Genomic DNA, 11,619 nt, shown 5'->3' on the forward strand with positions numbered 1-11,619 from the left:
TTTTTTTTTTTTTGAGATGGAGTCTTGCTCTGTCACCCAGGCTGGAGTGCAGTGGCGCGATCTCGGCTCACTGCAGGCTCTGCCCCCTGGGGTTCACGCCATTCTCCTGCCTCAGCCTCCCGAGTAGCTGGGACTACAGGCGCCTGCCACCTCACCCGGCTAATTTTTTCTATTTTTAGTAGAGACGGGGCTTCACCGTTCTAGCCAGGATGGTTTCGATCTCCTGCCCTCGTGATCCGCCTGCCTCGGCCTTCCAAAGTACTGGGATTACAGGCGTGAGCCACCGCACCCAGCCGTATATTGGCATTTTCATATGGTTCAATATAATAACTTTTGGGGGGATTATGTGCCCTAGGAAACTTTGTGAAAGTTTGAATTTCTCTACCTCTAGCTAATATTCCTTAGTTTCTGGCCTAGGACATAGCAGAATTACGGCCTTGGAAGGTACTTCCTAATTGAAGTTCCCGGCAGGTGGAGGTGGAAAATCTTAGAACCTTTTCTACTCCAAAACATCAATGGTGGCAGTTCAAAGCCATATGCTTTTTGGCCTCTTTTCCCCTGGTCATCCTGGGCAGAAGGATGGGACTTGGCTGCAAATTGTTACATTGTGCTAGACTCTATCTGTGATAAAAGAGTTTGGTTTGGGCATTGAGAGTTTTACTCCTTTGTCTTCTATAGAAGAGGAGGGTCTTGAATCAGGAATGTCTGTATGTCCAAACTTGGTTTCACGTAACAGTGCAGTTGATGAAGGCCCAGAGATATCCCCTGCTTCAATCAAGGTTACACAGCAGACAAGAGTCCAGATTACCAGTTTTCTGACTCCCAGTCCCGTGCTCTTCTGGCAAGCCTGGCAGCCCACTAGAACAAACTCCTCCCTGTCTGCCCCCTTCCAACTTCCTGGCTCCCGCTCTTTCAGGCTCCCTCACCAACACAGAAGGGGAATTGACTAAAGGATTAATAGCCGTCGCCTACATGAGCCTACGTAAAAACAGCCCTGAGTCATGTAGGGCCTAGCCCCAGGGTTTCCAGGAGAAGAGAGGGAGAAAAAGAGAGAGAGAAGCCATCCTGGAAACTCAATCTCTCTCCAGAGCGACGATCAGGATGGGGAGGCGGGGGTGGGTAGCACAATGATTTGGGTCAATGACAGGACAGCCAGGTATGCTGCCCTTGCCAAGGGAGTGCCTAGAAGGCCTTGTTTAGCTCAGGCATGAAGGCTCCAGGCAGGCACTGCTTGCTGGTTTCTTTCAGAATCACCTAATTAGAGAATTCTAAGGGACACTAAAGGTTTGGTCAGCAACAATCTCTGGGCTGTTTGGTGAATTTCTTCTCTTACAGCCTGGGACCCCTCTCCTCAAAAGTTAGGTGGGTGACTCTGGAAGCCCTCAGTCCCCAGGTTCCCTCAGCTGGCCCCATGGCATGGTGGGAGAATGCCTGTCATCCTGCCTCCCTTTGTGGCCCACCCATCAGGGCCCAGGTGCTCCTGTCTGGACAGGAGAGGCTGTGGGTGGGGAGCAGTGAGGGTGGGAAGGTAGGCTTCCTAAAGGACCTTACTTTCTCAGAAGATCCCTCTGTGTGCTCCATGGGGACTCTCAGCACCCAAGAGCTTAGAAAAGACACTCCTATTGGTCAGGAGTTTTGCAGACAAGGTGAGAAGAAACCAGGAATCTAGGAGTGCCTCTGGCATGGACTTCTCTCTCTGGCTAAGTATTTGGAAAAATTTCAAACCTGAAAGGTTGAAAAAAATAGCACAATAAACAACTGCAGACCCTTTACTTAGTTTCACCTTTTTTTTTTTTTTGAGACAGGGTCTCACTCTGTCAACAGGCTGGAGTATAGTGTCATGATCACGGCTCACTGCAGCCTCAAGTTATCCTCCTGCCTCAGCCTGCTGAGTAGCTAGGACTACAGACAGGTGCACAGCCTCCATGCCCAGCTAATTTTTTATTTTGTAGAGGTGGAGTCTTCCTATGTCATCCATCTCTACAAAAAAACAAAACAACAATAACAACAAAAAAATTAGCCAGCCATGGTGGCATGCACCTGCTCCAGTTACTTGGGAGGCTGAGGTGGGAGGATTGCTTGAACCTGGGAGTTTGAGGCTGCAGTGAGCTATGACTGCACCACTGCACCCCAGCCTGGGTGACAGAACAAGGCCCTGTTTCAAAAATAAATGGGGGCTGAGTGTGATAGCTCAAACCTGCAATCCCAGCACTTTGGGAGGCTGAGGAGGGTGGATCACCTGAGGTTGGGAGTTCGAGACCAGCCTGACCAACATGGAGAAACCCCGTCTCTACTAAAAATACAAAATTAGACGGGTGTAGTGGTACATGCCAGTAATCCCAGCTACTCAGGAGGCTGAGGCAGGAGAATCGTTTGAACCCAGGAGGCAGAGGTTGCGGTGAGCTGAGTTTGCAGCACTGCACTCCAGCCTGGGCAACAAGAGCAAAACTCCATCTCAAAAAATAATAATAATAATAATAAAATTAAATAAATAAATGGGGCCGGGTGCGGTGGTTCATGCCTGTAATCCCCACACTTTGGGAAGCTGAAGCAGGTGGATTGCTTGAGCCCAGGAGTTCGAGGCCAATCTGGACAACATGGTGAAACCCCGTCTCTACAAAAAACATGAAAATTAGCCAGGCATGATAGCATGTGCCTGTAGTCCTAGGTACTTGGGAGGCTGAGGTGGGAGGATAGCTTGAGCCCAGGAGATCAAGGCTGCTGTGAGTTGTGATTGTGCCACTGCACTCCAGCTGGATGATAAAGCAAGACCCGGTCTCAAAAACAAACAAACAAACAAACAAAGAGATGCATTTCTGTTGCTTAAGCCACCCAGTCTATGATGTTGTTTTAGCAGCCCAAACTAAGATATGCTAAGACCAATCTTTCACCCAATGGTTTTAGTATCCATTAAACGCTAGGCTAAATCAGCTATTATAGTAGAGGCTGCAAACTGGTCAATTTAAAGTTCCAATCTGGCACTGTGGCTCACCCATTATCCTGGTGCTTTGGGAGGCTGAGGCAAGAGGATCGCTTGAGCCTAGGAGTTCAAGGCTATGGGCCACTGCACTCCAAAATGGCTGACGGAGTGAGACCCTATCTCTAAAAATAGGTAGGTAAATAAAGATAATGTTGGCTAAAAGATGCAAAGTTTCAGTAGACAGAAGGAATGTTTCTGAGATTTACTGCACTACATGGTGACTATAGTTAATGTAATGCATGTTTCAGAATTGCTAAGAGAGATTTTAAATGTTTACACTACAAAAACAATGATAAATGTGTGAAGTGATGGATATGTTGATAGTTAAGTTGGACTTAACATAGATTAAGTATGGACTTATCCGTTCCATAATGTATGCATATATCAAAACATCACATTACACCCCATACATATATGAAACTAGTATTTTTCAATTAAAAATTAAATTAAAAAAATTTTTTTTTGAGACGGAGTTTCACTCTTCTTGCCCAGGCTGGAGTGCAATAGCGTGATCTTGGCTCACTGCAACCTCCGCGTCCCAGGTTCAAGCGATTCTCCTGCCTCAGCCACCTGAGTAGCTGGGATTATAGGCATGCACTACCATGCCCGGCTAATTTTGTATTTTTAGTAGAGACGGGGTTTCTCCATATTGGTCAGGCTAGTCTAAAACTCCCGACCTCAGGTGATCTACCCACCTCAGCCTCACATAAAATTAAATTTAAAGAAAAATTTTGTCATTACTACTAGATTTTATTAGTTGGCATTTACTTTATTTATTTATTTATTTATCTGATATGGAGTCTCACTCTGTCTCCCACTGGAAGTGCAGTGGCACAATCTTGGCTTATTGCAAACTCTGCCTCCTGAGTTCAATCGATTTCCGGCTAATTTTTATATTTTTAGTAGAGACAGGGTTTCACCATGTTGGCCAGGCTAGTCTCAAACTCCTGACCTCAAGTAATCCACCTGCCTGGGCTTCCCAAAGTGCTGGGATTACAGGTATGAGCCACCGCGCCCAACTGGCATTTACTTTTTAATTTTTTGAGACCGAGTCTTGCTTTATCATCCATTCTAGAGTGCAGTGTCATGATCAGAGCTCATGGGAGCCTCAAACGCCTGGGCTCCAGCGATCCTCCTGCCCTGGCCTCCCAGTGTGGTAGGATTACAGAGTGAGGCCTTGTGTCTGGCCTTGTTGGCATTTCTGTTCAGAGTTTTCCCTCCCTGCTCCTCCCTGTCCATGTCAACTGTCAAAATAGACTCAAGGAATTTTTAATACTCAATGTGTTACAATCTATTACCATTATCCTTTGGAATGCTTAATGTGTTTCACATCTGGTTGGCGGGAGACCCTTTAAGCCAGCTCCTGTGACAACATGTCATGACATGAGCATGCTCTAGTTTCTGGCACAACACAGTTCACTTATACTTTCCCAGTCTCAGACTTGGAATTAGTCATTTTTTCAAGGAGCACTGTTCCTTACAACCTCCCCCGTGGGAAGTTGTACTTAGAAATAAAAATCCAGGTACTAGGTGTGTTCCTTTCCACAGTCCTTTCAGTGGACAGACCCACAAGATATACAAAAAAACCCCAAAAGATTCTTTTTCCCCTTCCCCCATTCCATACTTATGTCTCTCTTTTTCCATAGTGAGACCCTGATTTCCAGAAATATCACCATAGTTACTCATTTCATCTATCATACAATAAACGAAACAGTTTCCAATTTATGACACAAATACCACAACCACTAACATGTCTACAAAGTAAAGGTCAAGATTTCTTTGTAGGTGGTTTTTTTTTTACTTAAAATATGAATATAGAATCAGGGTATGAAGGTTAAAAAGTACTTAAATTAGGCCAGGCGTGGTGGCTCACGCCTGTAATCCCAGCACTTTGGGAGGCCGAGGTGGGCGGATCATGAGGTCGGGAGATCGAAACCATCCTGGCTAACATGGTGAAACCCCGTCTCTACTAAAAATACAAAAAATTAGCCGGGCGGGGTGGCAGGTGCCTGTAGTCCCAGCTACTTGGGAAGATAAGGCAGGAGAATGGCGTGAACCCGGGAGGCAGAGCTTGCAGTGAGCCGAGATCCCACCACCGCACTCCAGCCTGGGCAACAGAGCGAGACTCTGTCTCAAAAAAAAAAAAAAAAAAAAAAAAAATTTCTTACTTCTCCTGCTTTCTTATCCCAAAGGTGGCATACTATATACTGTACTATGTCTTGGTTTTTTCACTTAATAATATATCCTAACAGTCATATCACATAAGTTCACAGGGCTCCTAGTCATTCTTTTTTTTTTCTTTTTGGTGACCTAGGATGCTATTGTATGGACTGTACCATTGTTTGTTTAACCATTTTTTAAAGAATGGGCATTTGGGTAGTTTCCAACGATTTCCTATTGTAAATATGCCTTTAAAAACCACCTTGTGGCCGGGCTTGGTGGCTCACACCTATAATCCCAGCTCAGGCAGGTAGATTGCCTGAGCTCAGGAGTTTGAGACCAGCCTGGGCAACACCGTGAAACCCCATCTCTATTAAAATACAAAAAATTAGCCGGTGTGGTGGCTAGCACTTGTAATCCCAGCTACTCACGAGGCTGAGACAGGAGAATTGCTTGAACCCAGAAGGCAGAGCTTGCAGTGAGCTGAGATCGCACCGCTGCACTCCAGCCTGGGCGACAGAGCGAGACTCTGTCTCAAAAAACAAACAAACAAACAAACAAACAAAAATCACCTTGTACGTAGCTTTCTATATTTGTGAATGAGCACCTTCTGGATAAATTCCTAGAAGTAGGATTTCTGGGTAAATGTGTACGTAGCTTTGTTAGATATTGCTAACTTCCTCCCCATTGAAGGTATACTACTTGTTTGTACTCCTGGCATTGATTTCGCAACCTAGGTAGACCTTGCTATGAGGTGTTCTAAGCTAAGACTTTCCTTGGACCTAGCTGAGAGTCCTTGACCTTCCTACCAATAAACGCACTGCTCCAAACTCCCTTTGCCACACCCCAAGTAAAGTGGCAGAAAGGCAAGAGGAAGGGGGTCTTATTAATCCCATCCCAGTTCATCTTCCCTGAGTTGTCCCAGGGATTTGTGCATGAAACTTGGGAAACTAGAGCAGAGGTGAGTAATGAGGCTGAGGATCTTAGGCAGAGAGGAACTGGGGTGAGGAAAGGTAGAAATGGGGGCTCTGCCCCTTGGCACCTATGTTCTCAATCCTTTCCTTTCCTTTGGCCTCTCCACTATCCCTTCACACATAGACTGCCTCTCAAGCCTCTTCCCTGACCCAGAGCCCTTGGCTCTGGTCCTCACTAGATCCTGCCTGGTTTCCCTCCTCAACTCAAGTTCATGTAGGCTGAACACAGAGGACTGGCTTAAGGTAGAGGCAGAAATAGAAAGTCCCTGTCATTTCTGTTTTAACATGTACAGAGGAAATAAGTCAGTGGAACAAGAATGGCTCACACAAGGGAAAGAGGAAAGAGGACACAAAGAGAGATACTGGCAGAGGAAGCCAAGGGCAAAACATTCCACACAAGCATTTTGGACTCCAGCCCCAGGGCCTGCTCTAATCCTATGACCTGCAGAAAAGGGGACATGAGTGGAGAAAGGTTGTCATCCCAGTCTGACAAGGCAGAGGCCTTGCTTTTCTCATCCCTCTTTCCTTCTCACCCCTACCCACCAAATACCCACTGGGATGACAGGAATCAATGCTTATCTGAGAAGCAGAGAACTGGGCTGGGTAGGGAGCCTTGTCTGAGGGGCGCCCTTCGGGGGAAGAATTCAGATTGCCTGAAGAATCCTTCCAGAGAAGGATAGTTAAGACTCTGGGTGGGGTGTTCCCCTTCAAGGTCAAACACTTGGAGCTAATCTAACCTAAGCCAAACAGTTTTTTAGGGGTTTGGCTAACGGGGTTTGTCTTGGTCATTCTGGGGACTAAGAATGAACAAGATCCTTTTCTCTCTCCAAGGCTTAGTGGGTCTGCAATGCTCTGTCCTAGTGGATAGGGCTAATCCACGTCTTTGGGTGCTGGGTCCAAGGCCAGGAGCATTGAAAAAAAAAAAAAAAGAGAGAGACAGAGAGAGAGAAAAGGGGTTTCGGAGTTTTTGAGAGAAGCTAAATTCTTGAATAAGGGGCAGTTTCCGGTGGAAGGCTTGACCTGCTGACAGGTGGCAGGGAGCAGCCCAGACCCCGTTCCTCTCGGGACCTCCGGTTAGTGGGAGTGGGGAAGAGTAAAGCCTCCCGATATCCTGGCCCAGGACATCCAGCCCCTACACATCACCTTACCTCTTCCAGCCCCCACACCTTCGGCAAATTCTAACTGCTCTCCTTCTGCCCCTAACTGGGCCCTCTCATTTTGATTTTCTTCTGACAAAGACCACAGCAGTGTGACAAATCTGCCTAGCCACGCCCTGTCACCTCTACCGTGGAGAGCAGGCTTTCCATTGTGCAGAGGGGAAACTGGAGGCCAGACGGCGGGTTAGGAACTCGCTGGCGTCAGGCTGATTCCAAGGCCCCCACACTGCCCGTGCTTCTCTCAACATGCCTTGACCCCGCGCTCTAACATCCCAGGCTCCGTGCTGGGCGCTGGGAGTCCCAGGGGTAAGACGGGCTGTGCTCATTTGACTTGACCTTGAATCTAGAGACTTGGTGGTAAATGGAAGGGAGAAGGGTCTGAGGCTCGGCACAACCTGGGAGGCAGGAAGCCTCCGTTCGCAGCTCGGTTCGCATTCTCCACGGAGTTCTCAGACTACAGCAGAGCCCGGGAGGGTGGAGCCCAGCGGCGGAGAGGCTGGCGGGGCGGGGTCGCAGACGCCGCGGAGAGCAGAGGGGCCGCAGGGTTGCGCAGTCAATCCTGCCCCGAGCCCCGGGGGAAGGGCTCAGACTGCGGGAGCCGATTACCCCTTTGGCCGCGACCCCGGGCTCAAAGCCGCGGGAGCAGGCGAGCCGGTGCGCGCTAAGTAACGACCTCACGGAGAAGCCGTCCCCGAGCCCACCAACATCGACCCCTAATCAGATTACTGAAAATAGGAAGGCCGGTTGCAGGAATAGCTGCACTCTGAGCCTCCACGATGGGAGGCCGCGGCGAAAGCGGCGTGATTTTCGAGGTTGCACCTCAGCAAGATGGTGGCAGGGAGGATGGGACTCCCGAAGAGGAGCACAGAAATGGATCCCCTCCCTCCAGAACACGGGCATTAATTCTGTCTTGGGGCCCCTGCCCACTGGGGAAGGCCTCATTCCCTTCTCGAGCAGAACACAGGCAGGGAAGAGCTGTCTAGCCGAGGGGTGCAGTCAGATCAATCAACACCTCAAAGTGAAAATCAAATCGTTCCTGTTGCATCCCCAGCCCCAAGACGAGCTCTCCTCTAAGTGTTTTACTTCCTTCTCCCGCAGTGTCTCAGCTGTAGCCTTTACCACTCCCCCAAGCCCTGGGGCTGAAGGCAGGTGTTTCCTCTCCCCCAGCCTGATTCCCACAGATTTGTCTGCTTCAGGGTTTAGGGCCCACCTTCCAGAACACGCCTTACCAAGCTGCCACCATCCTTCCTGCCCCTCCCAGAGTCTGCTCCCCAAGCCACCACCCTCAGCCAAGGAGGGTAACTCAGCACATGGGCTAGGAGGCCTCTTCCACTCCCCTTCTTCCTAAACACTCCTGGCCCAGCCCCTCGTCACCCCCAGGCTGCTTTCCTGGGCCTGGCCCAGCCTGGAATGAGCCTGGTCTCCTTCCTCCAGGTAGAGGGCTCAGAGTGGAGGGGGCGTAGTAGGGCCTCCAATGGGAAGCGCGTGGAGAAGGGGCAGCTTGGGGAGGGGCTTAAGGAGCAGGGCCAGGGTCTCTAGACTCCCTGCCAGACTCCTCACACAGAGGAGGGGGGCGCTGCAGAATGGGATTTTGTTTCCCTTCCCTCCCCCACTCCTTTCCCCTCTCCACAGGGGCCTCAGTTGAGTACCGGCCTATTTCTTCATCTGACATTCCCCCTGCCCGGCCAGCAGGCGCCGGCATCGCGTCTGCAAGTTATTGTTAAGTCCGGCAGGAATGCCCAGGAGGGAGGTGCCTCTGGCAGCAGAGTGCCCACTCCCCTCCCAAGATGCGGCTGGCCACTCCTGCACCCTCCACACCCAGTTGGAGAAGAGCGGCGGGTACCCTCAGGGAGGTAGAGGAGTGTAAGAGGCCAGACTCGACTCGGGGAAGGATGCCAGCAGCCCCCTCTACCAAGAGCGAACCAAGTATGTAAAAGAAAGACAGAAGGGAGAGCAGGAAGGACAATCCCAGTCTTAATTCCTAGCTCTTCAGCAAGCCAAGGCAGTGACCCGAGACGCTCAGGGATCCTTCCACAGATGCCTGTGGCCCACCCCATCTGCCAAACACTCACCAGCCCCACAGTGTCCAGCCTCGACATCGGAAACTTTTCAATTCACCCTTCTCCTTCCTCCCCTTTGGGACCAGAGATGTGTGGGGCGGTGCCCTCGGAGACACTCATACAGTTGGTTCTGGACGCTCACACACACTCAACAGCGGTACGAGGGAACTCCCAGCTTTTTCCACAGCTAATTATACATGTGAAAGTCTGAGGATGTTTTGCAAGCAGCACAGAGAAACTGCTGAGGTTTCTCTGCAAAGCTAAAGAAATTTAATTCGTGCACTCTCCTTCCCTACTCCTGCCAACTTCTCCCAGCCCACCTCCACCCCATGGCCCCAAAGTGCCCCTCTCCTAGTTCCCGCTGCAGCCCCTCTTTCTGCTGAAGATTTCTTTGGTTCCTTTTTTTTTTTCCATCTCTCTTTTGGGCTTTCGAGAAAGGGAACAGACACGGAAAATATTTTTGCAACAGTTTTCCATCCTGCGTCTCATTCCCAAGCCAAGGGGGGAAGGGGAGGGCAGGAACGGAATGGGTTGAGGGAGGGGAGATAAATATTTTTTCCAAGAGCTCAATTTTGGTGTCAAAAAGAGAACCCTCCATTACCCTACCCCATAGCCCAGGAATGACAAGAACTAGGAAAAGAGAGATAAATCACTTGTTCGACTATATGGTTTCTCAGAACTGATAATAGGTAAAACAGTATTTGACAAATCTGTGCACACACACATATTTTTAAAAATCCTCCAAACACAGTCGCATGAAATATGCTAGAAAGAGGAAAATCGGGGAGTTTTAGAAGCCCTTGAGAGAAAAGAAAGAAACAAAGTTTGCAAATCACAAGTCAATTCATTCTCTGCAAGCCTACCTCTCTTTCTAGCAAAGATCCAGGTTTCTCCAGGCGGGACTCTCCCTCCGGGTTTCCATGGATGGGGGTAGGGTGGGGTGACCACCCACCAGTCTCCCCAGTGTGGCAACCAAGCTAGAGACGCTGGCTTTGCTCTCTTGCCTTTCCGGCTAAGGCCGGGGAGTGGGCTGGGTCTCCTCCCCCTGCCCTTCCAATGGGAAGGACCTCTCAGGTTCCTAAAAGAAAAAGGGTGCAGGAGAGCTGGGCGGGTGTCTCTGATCCTGCTCTCTTCGGAGGGATGGTGCCCCACGAAGTTCGTGCCCCCCTCCGAGCCCCCAGCTTTGGACGATCTCAACAGTAGAGCTTTCTTAAGAAAATGCTTGTCATGGCAACAGCTCTAGCTAACTCGGGCCAGACTCCTGCTCCCCAGCTCTCCCCAAGCAGTGCGGGAAGAGAGAGGGGAGGAGCAGGAGCTGGAACAGAGGTGGGACTTGGCGCGAGGCCAAACCATTACTCTACTGTTAAGGTGGCCCGATTCTTGCGGTTACTTCCTGGTTCGTCTTAAGGGGGAATGGGAAAAGAAAGGGAAGCAATCCTCTCCCCTGTCGGCTTTCTTCCCCGCCCTTGCTCTCACTTGTTGAATAGAAAGCTGAGTAGGGGTGGAGGAGGGGTGAGGCTGGAGGTGGGGAGTGGATGTGGGTGGCGGTATTCAACGGTTGCTGGGCGGAGGGGAAAAAAAAGGAAGCTTGGGCAGGCGGCTGGCTTCCTGCAGCTCCTACGGGCCTCTCAACCCCTTACTCACTTAGATCCAGGACCCAGAAACCCGAGGTGTCTGTGGACACTTGTATGTCCCCTCCTACCTTCCTGCTCCTGTCTGAATAGGGGGTTCCTTGGAGAAGGAGAATAAATTGTTTTGTAAACACACACACACACACACACCCGTCCTCCCCTACACCTTATATACAGGTCACATTTTGTTCCCTCTTGTCCCTGTACCCATCAGAGGTATACTGACAGTGCATGAAAATAGCTGCTTACTTTTGAGTCCTGCTATGCGTGGGCTATGACACCAAAAGCTTTGTCTATATGGTATCGTTTCTAGTCCTCATGGCAATCTTGAAAGGTACTTATTATTAACCTCATTTTCTAGTTGAGGGAATTGAAGATTGAGTGTCTGGCCCAAGGTTATACATCCGGCTAATGACAGAGCCAACGATTCAAGACCAAGTCAGACAGACTCCAAAGCCCGAGTACTTTCCTGTACTTTGTATCATACTCCGGCACATATTTCCGTTTTAATTTGCACACACTCAGACATCCATGCACACTTATACACAGCCTGTAAACAGTTAATCACACCCCCATACCCACACACCCACTAGCATTGTGCAACAGTGCCACCCATAGATTTTGCATAGAACTTTATGGCTTTCAAGCACAAACATG

The 11,619-nt window shown here is 49.5% G+C and overlaps 1 protein-coding gene across 7 annotated transcripts in view; it reads right to left on the reverse strand.

The window, feature by feature from the left end:
* ATP2B4 (ATPase plasma membrane Ca2+ transporting 4) overlaps positions 1–10,788 on the reverse strand; it is a 117,190-nt gene extending 106,402 nt beyond the window's left edge. For 3 of the 7 annotated variants that reach the window (XM_003822984.7, XM_008976599.6, XM_008976596.5), the window contains exon 1: positions 10,195–10,788. The gene's annotated coding sequence lies outside the window, so the exon portion shown is untranslated. Of the gene's footprint in view, positions 1–9,343; positions 9,563–10,194 lie in introns of those variants that run through there. The other 4 variants (XM_063597848.1, XM_063597855.1, XM_034944101.3 and 1 more) reach the window with 2 other exon arrangements.
* Between the last annotated feature and the right edge of the window lie 831 nt (positions 10,789–11,619).

This window comes from Pan paniscus, chromosome 1, assembly GCF_029289425.2.
Source record: "Pan paniscus chromosome 1, NHGRI_mPanPan1-v2.0_pri, whole genome shotgun sequence".
Lineage (NCBI taxonomy): Eukaryota > Metazoa > Chordata > Mammalia > Primates > Hominidae > Pan > Pan paniscus.